The sequence below is a fragment of the Pelobates fuscus genome, chromosome 2 (genome assembly GCF_036172605.1).
Source record: "Pelobates fuscus isolate aPelFus1 chromosome 2, aPelFus1.pri, whole genome shotgun sequence".
Lineage (NCBI taxonomy): Eukaryota > Metazoa > Chordata > Amphibia > Anura > Pelobatidae > Pelobates > Pelobates fuscus.
The window spans coordinates 335357946-335371914 of record NC_086318.1 but is presented as its reverse complement, the minus strand read 5'-3'; the positions used below and the strand labels follow the sequence as shown (position 1 = coordinate 335371914).

Below are 13969 nucleotides of genomic sequence, written 5' to 3'. Positions count from 1 at the left end.
AACATGTTTGAGACCTGAGCGGGGATTAACCAAAGGGCAAGCTATTGAGGTTTCTTTGAACTTTTGCCAGTTCTTATATTCGCTGTCTTTATCTGACACTAAAAGGGTTATTTACCCATTTAGGTAAGCATTGCCAGGATTTAAAAGTGAATTAAAAAATGTTTTTTTCAGATTTAAGGTCAAATTAGCTGCATTGGAAACATTCTCCCAGTCAGCAACTCTGCAACTAACATAATTTTTTAGCTACCTTTCTCTCCCTTAGTTTTTGGGCTACAGTTTACCTGAACTTTCCCTTATAAGCAATTACTGATTCAAATTATGCATATCAATGGTACTCAAGCTTAGGAAACTGATAACATGGCGCCATCTTGGTCTTAGATTGAACAGGAACTCCTTCAATCATTTTGACCAATCACTTCCTGTCTACACACTAGCTACAATAACAACAAATCAATTGTCCTGTGTTTACATTGATATTAAATAGAGCCTTCGGTTACTTTCTCTCCCATAAATACTGGATATAGTATATTTGTTCTTATAATATAAAAAAAAATATTTATTTTGAGATGCGCTTAAAATGCTTACTTTAGATTGTAAGCTCATTTGGACAGGGCTTTCGTAAACTACTGTTCCCTTATATCATATTTGTTTTGTTAGAATTAAACGTTCATCTTGTTTAACTATTGTACTGCACTGTGGAATATGTCGACGCTATCTAAATAATTGCATGTGTAATTGTACTGAACAGAACTGTCTTGTTATTTTTTTAAAAATACAGTTGATGCCACATACCTCAAGTTAAAGACTTTATTGGAATATGGTCAAAACTTTCTGCATTTTGCAAACCCCTTTCACCAACGGTGGTTAAATTAGCTTTCATGGAGATACAGTAGACAACGATATTCAGTAAAGAATAGTTGGTTGACACCAATGCAAACAAATTAAACCTCCCAAGTTCGTTATTCCTAAGGAATATTTGACTTTCTGGTACAAGACTAGTAATTTGACTGTACCAACTTCTGGGCCTGAACTAGTTTGGGATTTTTTGTCTGATGCTCCTGATGTTTTGAACTGAACAAATGTAATATGGGAGTGGAATGGAGCAATTTTATATTAGATCAGATTTGTATTATTTTATTAAGACCTGCCATTAATATTTGATTCTTCCACCCCTGCCTTCCTTCATTCTGTACCCCAAGTTTGCTTTGGAAAATAAAAATTGTCAAATTGGAAAAAAAAAAAAGCTCTGGTATTAATGTGTTTTACATTGTATGCAATCAACCCAATATCTAATAGTTTTTTTGTTTTTGTTTTTATAGGATTTATAATAGGATTTTTATTATGCTATTTAAAATGGCATAAAAACAAACAAAAAAATAATCACAGGAATGCACCACAGAAGGAATCTAATGCTTTACCCAAATAGCAAATGATTTAAGGATTGGTGCTAAATAGTCATATTGCCTTAATAGGATAACTATAACCATATATAAAATAACCACCATTATCCAAACCACTGTTGTGGTTATGGTGCTTGAAGTCTTCCTTTAACACCAGTGCTTCTTTTAAAAGAAGGATGTGAGACAATATATTATACAGTATGTTTAAAACATTTCCCGCAGATCTAAGATTGAGCATCCATCTGTAGAGGTCTGCATGCAGAACATTTACCAACGTATTTTTACTGTTGAAAATTGATCTGCAAAATCTGATAACGTTTAGCATTACTGGGGATCTATTAGGCTATTAATGTTGAGCATGTCAATTTTGCATTGAGTTTCACATCGTTATTTCTATCTAGCATTCAGCTATGGTACTTAAATTGTAATGTAGACACCGTATTACATGAGCTTACATTTGCAATACTTGACCTCTAAGAGGGACTTTTAAAGCAAAGTACTCTTTGTCTAATAACTCAAGTGTAGCGAAAAAACACTGATTTTGCATGTCATATCATTCGAAAAGATTATAAGTGAAATAACTTGTCTTAGTCATTTTTGTAACAATCAATTTGTATTCTTTATGGGTGTAGAACTTACAATTATTTAATATTTTAGCATTCAAAGGAAACAAATCTGAAAACCCACCAATAACAAAACACTGCAAACACACACACTGACATTTATACACATTCTGTCACACACTCACAAATTCATTTTATTTATTGTTTTCTTTTATTTTTTTGAGGCCCATGCAGCCTCCATACCTTTGGGAGAGCTGGTGTGGGATATGGAAGCGCGTCAGCACTCCCTCGCCGCCTGCACAGCCACCTACCTCCTCTCTCTCCTGTACACACTGCATTAAGGCAGTAAGCACCATTAGTCCAAGTAAGCAAGTGCCTACTCTGCCTTGGTTAAGAAATGCCTGGATCAGGGGCGCTCTTAGGTGGCCAGCTGGCTACCTCCAGGGCCCACTGTGACCGGCCATGGGTCCTCTCCTCGCGATGCCCCCCCCCACATGCTGGTGTGTTTCCCCTGTTCATTCGCCCAGGATCGACCCTGCTCCGGACCATGTTGATAAATGCCAGAAATTGAGAAATAACACATATAAAAGTTAGTGTATAATACAATCAGCCTGCATCTATATAAAGTGCAAAAGTATCGTAGGTGAACATTGTATGATTCATAGTCTGTAGTAGAGAATCCACAATATCAGCAGATTCTATGCATAAAAACTATGTTTACAGAGATTTCTAACTAAAATTTAGGAGCATCTATTTGTCAATATCCATTTGCTAGTAATTTACACATGGTCTTTTTGGATCATGTCTTAGCTCTTACAGGTCAGAGCTGTAGAGAAGTACTTTTTTTTTCTTTTTTCCTTCATTGTTCTTTCAAGTTGCTTAACTTTAAGTAATTTAAGCTGTCTCCTTCCATTGATGACCTGAACCTGTTTTTTTAATGAGATTCATCAAGAGAAAGTCTGCATCACAATGAACACAGGCAGTAGCACAATGGACCCCAATATCTCTTCAAGAGAACCGTCACTTTTTTGGAAATTACACCACTACAACTATAAATTGCACTAACCTTTTTTGATGCCCTGAATAATTTTTAATAAATATTAAAGATTTAGCTATAGATTTTGCTATAAAATTCAGTTCAGGCATGGTCAAAGCAAATATTGCATTTGTGAAAAGTGGCAAAATTTACTAGAAAAACATAATTTTTTTGATAATTAAAAAAAAAAAAAAAATCCTTTGATAAGTATGATCAAAATAATGATGGAACTTCGCTATCACTTTTCAGCACACTTTGATAGATAGATCCCATGTTGCTTCTATTTCTCCTCCACTTACAATGCTATCTATGCCGTCCAACAAGTGCAAAGGGCAGAGGGATTACGATGAACGAAAGAGAGCCAAGATGGAGACGCTAGTTTCAGGATAGAGGTAAATAGAGGTGCAAGTATTTCTACATTTAATTTTATTTTACACACCCCACATATCCATCTTTGTTAAATATAAGGGATAATATTAAACATCCTGGGATATGATGGTTCCCTTTTAAGGAGAAACTATGTTACTGCTAAACCGCACTCTCTTCTAAAACTCACGCTTTGTTGTTTTAAACCCAGAATAAATAACAAAATAATAATTCTAGTACAGTGGTCTGTATCTTGAAGATATTTTGCAATTTATTGGTGTCCCAATACACACAAGTGGAACAATGTATATATATATATATGTGTGTGTATATATATATATATTTGTGGTCAGGGACAATAAGCAGAGTTATAATAGTTGTGGTGTAAGTCGGTTGTTGTGTGCCAAAACCAACGTTGAGGTAGGCCTGTAAAAAGAGGACCCACAAAATTGAATGGCTTGTTGGAGTGTTGGGTGGGCTGAACCAGGCAGTATCGCCCCAGAAGAAGGGATGACCTATGTATTTATAGGCTAGGTAACCCCTCCCATAACTTCAGGCTCAGCCTTTCTATTTGTGGTCAAGGATAATAAGCCGAGTTATAGTAGTGGTGGTGTAAGTTGGTTGTGGTGTGCTGAAATCGATTGGGTAGGCCTGTAAAAAGAGAGCAAAAAGTTTAACAGTTTAACATTACGTAACCGATACTTTAAATACCTGCCTTAATTCCCTCTCTGGTTGAGGGGTGAGGGATGAATCTGCTATTGCAGATCATTTCCCCTGTCCCATACATTGATGATGTGTACTGGGATATTTTACTAGAGAGAGCAGAAGCAAGGCCTATTCTAAAAGAATGATCTGAAGATGTTAAAGGTTGTATACAAGTAGTTTTGTGAGCTAATTTAAAGGACCACTATAGTGTCAGGAAAACAAACCTGTTTTCCTGACACTATATAATCCTTAGGTCCCCCCCCCCCCCACCCTCAGGGTCCCCCTCCCGCTGGGCTGAAGGGGATTAAACCGCTTCAGCCACTTACCTTTATCCAGCGCCGGGCTCCCTCGGCGCTGGTGACCTCTCCTCCCCCTCCGATATCAGCTCCCGAGTGGAGCTGAATGCGCATGTGCGGCCAGAGCAGCGCGCATTAAAAATGCCCATAGGAAAGCATTTCTCAATGCTTTTCTATAGACGTTCTGCGTGCTCAATGCGATTTTCGCATTGAGCGTCAGAAAAGCGCCTCTTGCGCCATTAGCGGCTAGATTAAAGTTAAAGTTTCTCTGAAACTGCTATGTTTACATTATTATTATTCTTTTATTAGTTATATTGCGCCATCAGATTCTGTAGCTCTGTACATCTGAAGGGTTAAAACCTGGGGGACCTGGCACCTAGACCACTTCATTGAGCTGAAGTGGTCTGGGTAACTATAGTGGTCCTTTAAGGTTCAGGTGGCAAAAGGATGTGAATGCCACTATGGTATCGATAGAGTACAGATTAACGATTTGAAATTTCGAAGTAAATTTATTGAGAATGTCCAGAGCTCTAGTATATATGAAATGGTTGGTATTGGCAGAGAGTGCAGAGTGTGCCAGCAATCTACCATGGCCATGATATGAGAGAATCCCGTCTGAGGTCCTGAAATGTCAGGGTTTTGGTAGGTCGTTTGGCATCCGTGAGGTGTGCTTGGAAGAATACCCCAAATTGTCAATGAGAGAAGGTTTTGGCTGCTATGTTGTGATAGCCTGTTATGTGTTTATAGAGAGGTAAGATTGCTGGCAAACAGCGACAGGAGGCCTAAAGTACAATGTAAGTAGACTGTAGTAAAAGGCCCTGAGGGTTTTAAGAATGACTCATGATCCATAGTTATTTGAACAAAGTCAAAAGCTGTATGGGAAGGACTTGTGTGGATAACCCGTGGACTCGGGAATTTGACCCAGAAGACTTATTCCGATCATGTCACGGTATTAGACTAGGGCTTGGTGGTGTTACGAGTGCCAGTGGCTGGGGGCCTCAAGGTTTTTTGGATGCTGCATGGGACAGAGGGATTTCGAATTGGCATCCGACATGCAGGAACAGGCTGGAAATTTGTGACGTGTGTCTGCTCAAACTAGCAGAGTTCTCCAGGTCAGTGGACTGGAACTAGCTAGTTCTGATTTGAGCCAGGCAGTTTATGGTTTCCTGTTCAAATTCGTGAGCTAAAATCAATAGTGATAGTTGTTTGCTGTAATATTATTGTGCCAATACGTGTCCTTATGAGTGTACAGAACAATCCAGAACAATATTATATCCCATTCTGAAGCTATCACTTTTTTTTGTGATTATCTCCCAATTAATATCCTTATTGTAGAATGTACTATGTAAATACAGAGTATCCTTACCATGTATTTAAGGGGAGTCAGTGTCATTGTATGCTATATGATAACTTCTATAATATTACTAACACAAGGTAAGGGTTAAAATTAAATGCAATGTATCCATGTCAAATTAACTCATAAACTATAAATTCACACAATTTGTATTATACAGCCTATTATATTAAGTAGAAAAACTATGCTTCAATTTGTTAAGTATGATAAATGGGTAAGTAGTTTTAAATCCAAAACCTCCCATGTACTATAATTATATCAGTTATAAAAACGTGGATAAAACTCACCATATGCGAATATAAAAAAATTACATGAAATAATTACACAAACTATTCTCTACTGACAGTCTAAAATGTAACAGCATATATTAATCTAGAAATAATACTTTGTTTTATGATGTGGGGTGATTCTGACAAATATTTATGAAACACTCATAAAAAGCGTGACAGGTTATGAAGACTATAGTTCATAGTGCTGAAAGAAACTAAATAATGTGGCAAAGCAGTTTACCGAGAAAATATCAAAACGTTAGACGAAAGGAAAGGAAAGCACATTGAAAGAATGCAAATAAACATAATACATTTAATATAGCTAGATAGCTATCAGTCTGAATTTCTGTCTGTATTTGACTGTCTGTCCATCCATCTTAGAGAGAGGGGAAATGGATACACAACAGAGAACCTATTATTTTATTTTGTGGAAATACTATAACAATGGCTTCTGGAGACATCATAATTAAGAATATGACCTCCAAAACCCTGAGTTGGGATTATTTTTACCTATTACATGCTCTGTTGCTATGCGTCTGCTTAATAACTCCTAGATGGCAGAGAATTGCGCAGTGATACGGCAGGGACATAATTTATTCACCAAAACTGCTGCATTAAGCTAAAGCTGATTTGGTGCTTATAGTGTTACTTGAAGTTTTATTATCAGAGTTGGCCTAACCATTTAAGCTTGCTGAAAGAACTAAAAAGAGCGCTTCCATAACAACTTAATGTCATTGTAGTCGTTACAAGGCATAAGTCTTACCTTGTCTTACCATTTTCCAATGATTTAACTCCATTCTTGTTGCCCTGGTACCCGATAACGCCTGTCTCCCTGCAACTGCCACAGTGCACTTTAAAGTTTGTCGATCATTCTAGTATGTACTGTTACTCTTAGTGGGTGGCCAGTTAAAGGCCGAGAGGGTCAGCTGGCGATCTCAGTCTACCATCGGCAACGCGTTAAATCTTTTATATCACTGTGGTGGGCAGAGGGAGTTAGATTGGAGGCAACGGTTTTGGATGCTGCTAACAAACATGCCTGCCCCAAAAACTACAAGAATTAAAGAAACAAAGCAAAATATAAAAACAATGTGTTACAATTAGTTATTTTAATATAGAGGCATTCTGAAACTGGAATAAACTGTGCATTCTATACAACTATATGTTCTTGCAACAGCTCCACCTATAGTCAGGATTATTAACACACTCAAATTTGTTGAATGGTGTTGCTTCCCCAAGAATATCAAGGAAGAAGCCAGGCATACACACAAATAGCTGTAGAGATCCATCCCAAATTTTCCACTGCCGGTTTCCCTCTGTGCAATTGAACAAAGAGAATGTACATGATTGGCATTATAATTTTCTGACATTTTGAATAAGAAGGGAATGCAACAGTAGCTTTAAAAACATCCTTTTTTTTTTCTTTTGGCCATGTTCATATTTCTGACAAACAAATGAGACACATGTATTTAAGATATATATATATATGTTTGAAATGCATAATTTTCCCAAATCAAAGACTTTTTTGTGTGGAAGAATTGCTATTATCCATATTTTCCTTGCAGTTTGGATGTTGTTTTTAGCAACCGGAAGTCTATGAATTTTAGTACAGCTCATAAATCTTGATATGCATTTTCTGAATTGTGATATATAACCTGCAGTTCATTTTCAGTGGAAGAAATTGTATTGTATGTGAAACAGGAGGTCTGAAATTGAGTCTGATTGGTGTAATTACTCCCACTGTGGAGCTGTCAATATGATTAAAATAAGGATTCTGGACCTGTCCATCCCAGATGAGGTCAGCAGCACTGACAGTGGGAGTACTGCTCCTGCAAGCTGTGCTTGCAGTGCTGAATTATAGCAGAGCAGACACTAACATGACAGGAATATTTGAAAGCTCATGTTGAGAATTCTGGTTCTTTGCTTCTTAAGGTTCACCATATGGGCTGTTCTGTGCTTGTAATTTTCCCTCATAAAAGCTCTCTATTTGTATATTTCACTTTGTCACTGAATCGTAAAAAAAATCAAAGCTAATTATTCTCCAAGAAAAGGCTTTAGATCTTGTCCACTCTTTTCTCTCTATTTTTACTTCCTTCCTGTGCCGTGTGCAGAACGAAAGGACGAATAAACATGCAAACATTTTATCGAAGATTAGAATACGTTGGACAACATTATTCAAAGTGTTCAGTTTTAAAAAGTGAATATAGAAAAACGAAATAAAGTGATGCGCTAAATCTAATATTTCATGGGTGTATAATACAAAATATTTCAAATCTTACTGTAACATAAATTTTGGTAAGCCATAAGCATAAAATCCATGCGCAATAGGGCAGATAAACCCTTAAAAAGCCAAAACAAAATAAACTGCTTACGTACATGTCACCCGTTGAAATTGCACACACTTCCTCCAGAGCTACATAATCCTGGCAGGTATAAGAAGAGAGGTTAGAGGGTCCCACTGGAATCATATGCATATCACAACATTTAAGGAGTAAAAGCAGGGAAAATCTGTGCAGGATTACAAAACACTTTATTAAATATACAAAAACAGGACTGTAAAAAGTCCACCAAATCTCGTTGGTGGTACGCCTCAATCCTCCAATTTTTTGTATATGTTCCAACCCCCTTTCCAATAAATAAAGGCTTTAAAAAAACTTTATTTACTTGCCTGATCCCAGTGCAGATGTCCCTCTGCGCTAGCTCGCAGCTCCGCCTCCTCCGACGTTACTGATAATGAGGTGCTTATGAATATGCGCCACGATCCACTCGCACTTTAGGCCCTTCCCATAGAAAAGCATTGAATCATTGCTTTCCTAAGGGGAAATAGCTGACTCTGGTTGTCCTCATTAGTGTGAGGATGTCCAGCGCCAGTCACCAGACCAAAAGTCTGTTAAGATCCAGGAAATGCCTCCAGTTTCTTTGGAACTGCAGTGTTTTACATTGTAGCACTAAGTGCAATAGGGACACTGCACCCAGACCATTTCAATGATCTGAAGTGGTTTGGGTGCCTATAGTGTCTCTTTAATTATCTTTAATAGAGTGAATGTCTACAAACGGTACTGATACTTTAATTGTGCAAATCTCACTAAACATCCAAGGAACATTTATATCAATAAAAAACACTAATATTATGATTAGTGATGTCGCGAACATAAAATTTTCCATTCGCGAACGGCAAAACACGAACTTCTGCAAATGTACGCGAACAGGCGACACTGGGCGAACCGCCATAGACTTTAATAGGCAGGCGAATTTTAAAACCCACAGGGACTCTTTCTGGCCACAATAGTGATGGAAAAGTTGTTCCAAGGGGACTAACACCAGTCTGGTTTTAATCCATAAAGGGCATAAATCACCTAACATTCCTAAATTGTTTGGAATAACATGCTTTAAAACATCAGGTATGATGTTGTATCAATCAGGTAGTGTAAGGGTTACGCCCGCTTCACAGTGACAGACCAAACTCCCCGTTTAACGCACCGCAAACAACCGCAAACAGTCCATTTGCACAACCGCAAACTCCCCATTTGCACAAGGTTGGATACCAAGCTAGCCATGTCCCGTTCCTTGTCCTCACTGATGTCATTGAAGGTCTCTTCCTCCACCCAGCCACGTACAACACCATGGGTCCCCGAAAGGTGACAACAAGCCCCCTTTATTTATTTTTTAAAATGTACACTACTGTTACACCAGACATGAGTTGCACTGGTGTGACACTGTTCCCTGGCAGGCCCTGAAACGCACACGTGTGAAGGAAACTGCTATTATATTACAGTCAAATTTTTTTTTTAAATGCAAGCTATTGTGACACCAGATATGAGTGGTGGCACTGGGCAAGTGGGCACAGTATACGCTGTGAGCCTGACACACACGCTGGCAGGCAGGCAACTGCAATTAGATTACACAGGAAATAAAAAAAGCAGACTGATGTTCTAGCCCTAAAAAGGGCTTTTTGGGGTGCTGTCCTTACAGCAGAGATCAGATGAGTCCTTCAGTCCTATCAATTTCCCTATTAAATCAGCAGCAGCTACACTGTCCCTCCTCTCACTAAGAATGCAGCTTCCAGGGGCGGGGCCTAGCTGTCATGGAGGAAAGATGCACTTTGTGTGAGCTCCCTCAATATCTCACTTTAAGCAGCTATCAACAAGCGAATTTCACCCCAGAAGGGGATGACCCAGCAATGTTGCTCCTACCTGACCGACCTGACATGCTTAATAGCGGTCAGCAACTCGACAGAGTCTTACTTACCTCTGCGTGGCAAGTGTGGCCTGGTGCTCACCGGGCGGGAGAGGCGGCCAATCTCCCGATCCTGGGATGCCCAGGAGCAGCTACTTCCCGGCAGGAGCTCCGTTACCCCCCCCCCCCCCCCTTGGACCGCTGGGGGTTATCCCGGTCCACCTCTGAGAGGCTGTCTGGAGCTAATGGACGCACAGAGCACAGCCGCCCAGGCTGACATACTCATCTGCGACTCTCCCAATATGGCGGCAGCCGCGTGTCCTCCTGGTACCAGGAAAGCATGGCAGGATATTGAGTCTAAGCTGGACAGACTCTTTAATCAATTTTGGAAGCAAATAACAAGCAGGAAGCCCCAACAAGCTCCACCACAGCCCCAACAAGCTCCACCACAGCTAAGCAAAGCAGTCCCCATTAAAATCCACCAACACAAAAGGCGTCGAAGACGGGACCGGAGGCACAAACAGAAATGCAGAGCCTGCCCCACGTCAAGCACTCGCCTCCACCTAAAGCCACCACAATCCCGCACAGGACGTGAAGCACCACCGGGACAGATCCGACCACCCGACAAAACAAGCTTCCACCACCTCAAGCCGGGAACCCGGCACTCAGCCAGAGACTTGCCTTTGTTGTTCCAGGTATCAGGGACTCCTAGGGTCTGCACCTGGCGCCCAGAAGGGATCGGATGAGCCCAAGCAGTAAACAGCAGCCTGCCAAGCATGTCCCACTATAGCCGATCCTCCACACCATGCCTTTGTGATCACATGAACTGCTCTCTGCACATTAACTAATCGTAAAGTAGCAAGCGTTTAAACATGTCATTATTTCACCTCCTAAAGAGTTTATTGTCGTAGTTCCTTACATGCCTTTACCTTAACCGTTCATGTACTATGTTATTCACTAGTCTCATCTCATGGGGCGACTCACACTTGATTTATAACTAGTGGTGGAGCTGCTGATATAAATACACAGTTGATAACGTGCAAGCTACACCCTAAACATGACAGCCATCTTTCACAACAATGTACTGCTATATACTCATACCCTCAGTGCAACTAGCCATGATATACGCACGTTCAGCCTAGCATGCTCAAATATAACACACTTCTGTCTAAAAAAAAAAAAAAAAAAAAAAAAGAATGCAGCTTCAGAATTAAAGGACCACTCTAGTGCCAGGAAAACATACTCGTTTTCCTGGCACTAGAGTGCCCTGAGGGTGCCCCCACCCTCAGGGACCCACTCCCGCCGGGCTCTGGGGGGAGGAAGGGGTTAAACTTACCTCTTTCTCCAGCGCCGGGCGGGGAGCTCTACTCCTCCTCTCCTTCTTCCTTGCGGCGTCATCGGCTGAATGCGCATGCGCGGCAGGAGCCGCGCTCGCATTCAGCCGGTCGCATAGGAAAGCATTTACAATGCTTTCCTATGGACGCTTGCGTGCTCTCACTGTGATTTTCACAGTGAGAAGCACGCAAGCGCCTCTAGCGGCTGTCAATGAGACAGCCACTAGAGGATTTGGAGGCTGGATTAACCCTCAGTATAAATATAGCAGTTTCTCTGAAACTGCTATGTTTATAACAAAAAGGGTTAATCCTAGAGGGACCTGGCACCCAGACCACCTCATTAAGCTGAAGTGGTCTGGGTGTCTAGAGTGGTCCTTTAATCTAAATTGTATGCTATCTAGGAGGTGGGAGGGTCTGGGAGGGAGGGTCTGCTGCTGATTGACTGGAATGTGTCTGCTGACTGTGAGATACAGGGTCAAAGTTTACTCAACGATGACGAATAGGGGGCGAACCGAACATCGCGATGTTCGCCAGGATCTATTCGCCAGCGAACCGTTCGGGACATCACTAATTATGATATAACAGGAGATAAATTACAAAAGTAACATAAAAGGGAAATCTCACAAAAGGAGTCGATGAGGGACATCCGCTAAATGACTCTTCCAAAAGTGATATACAAAGCCCCAATACCTAAAAAGGAAAAAACTGTTAGTTTTACCTAGATGTACTAATTACAATGTTGATGTATGTATAATCGTAATTTTCTCTAAAAGCTCCTCTTTATACATTAGCATTACACTTTAATAGATATGAGCACCTTGCAAACTTTTTTGGACTGAGTTTTTAAAAGTGTCCTTAAGTACTATAAGTGTGGCAGTCACCAGGCAAACCAGAGGAACCAGCAGGCACATCTATTGGTTCCTTTTTTTTTGGGGGGGAGGGGGGGGAGGATTTGCACCACTTTTTAGAACAGAACATTTTGATAATTAACAGCCATTATATCTTGGCAACAGACTACCATATTAAGGTTAGACAATCAATTACCGTATATACTCGAGTATAAGCCGACCCGAATATAAGCCGAGGCCCCTAATTTTTCCCCAAAAAACTGGGAAAACTTATTGACTCGAGTATAAGACTAGGGTGGGAAATGCAGCAGCTACTGGTAAATTTCTAAATAAAATTAGATCCTAAAAAAATATATTAATTGAATATTTATTTACAGTGTGTGTATAATGAATGCAGTGTGTGCGTATGAGTGCAGCGTGTGTGTGTATGAGTGCAGCGTGTGTATGAGTGCAGCGTGTATATGAGTGCAGTGTGTGTGTGTGTGTATGAATGCAGTGTGTGTGTATGAGTGCAGTGTGTGTATGAATGCAGTGTATGAATGCAGTGTGTGCAGGGCCGGTGCAAGGATATTTGCCGCCCCCCCCCCCCATATGTCCTGACCTCCCCTCCTCCTCCCTCAGTGGTCCTTACCTCCCCACCCCCGTGTTCCTTCACCCCCCTCCACCAGTGGTCCTGACTCACCCCTCCCCTAGTGGTCCTTACCCTCCCCTCCCCTAGTGGTCCTTACTTCCCCCTCCCCTCCCCTCCCCTAGTGGTCCTTACTTCCCCCTCCCCTCCCCTAGTGGTCCTTACTTCCCCCTCCCCTCCCCTCCCCTAGTGGTCCTTATCCCCCCTCCCTCCCATAGTGGTCCTTATCCCCCCCTCCCTCCCATAGTGGTCCTTATCCCCCTCCCTCCCATAGTGGTCCTTATCCCCCCCCTCCCTCCCTCCAATAGTGGTCCTTATCCCCCCCTCCCTCCCATAGTGTTCCTTTTCTCCCCCCCTCCCTCCCATAGTGTTCCTTTTCTCCCCCCCCTCCCTCCCATAGTGGTCCTTTTCTCCCCCCCTCCCTCCCATAGTGGTCCTTATCCCACCCCCCTCCCTCCGATAGTGGTCCTTATCCCCCCCTCCCTTCCATAGTGGTCCTTATCCCCCCCCCTCCCTCCCATAGTGGTCCTTATCCCCCCCCTCCCTCCCATAGTGGTCCTTATCCCCCCTCCCTCCCATAGCGGTCCTTATACCCCCCCTCCCTCCCATAGTGGTCCTTATCCCACCCCCTCCCTCCCATAGTGGTCCTTATACCCCCCCCCCTCCCACAGTGGTCCTTATACCCCCCCTCCCTCCCATAGTGGTCCTTATCCCACCCCCTCCCTCCCATAGTGGTCCTTATACCCCCTTTTTTTATTATTATTTTTTTTTATTATTATTATTATTTTTTATTATTATTTCTTATTTTATTTTAATTTTTTTTTCGTCCCCCCTCCCTGCTTGATACATGGCAGGGAGGGGGACTCTCCTTCCCTGGTGGTCCAGTGGCAGTTCAGTGGGGGGGAGAGGGGGGCTGGCAGAGCTGTAACTTACCTGTTCTGCAGCTCCTGTCAGCTCTCTCCTCCTCTGCGCCGTCCGTGCAGCTCCTTCTATCAGC

At 41.6% G+C, this 13969-nt stretch overlaps 1 protein-coding gene across 4 annotated transcripts in view; it reads left to right on the top strand.

Annotated features, from left to right (window-relative positions):
* EPHA7 (EPH receptor A7) overlaps window positions 1-13969 on the top strand; it is a 189911-nt gene that overhangs the window by 42100 nt on the left and 133842 nt on the right. The gene's annotated exons all lie outside the window — the stretch shown is intronic.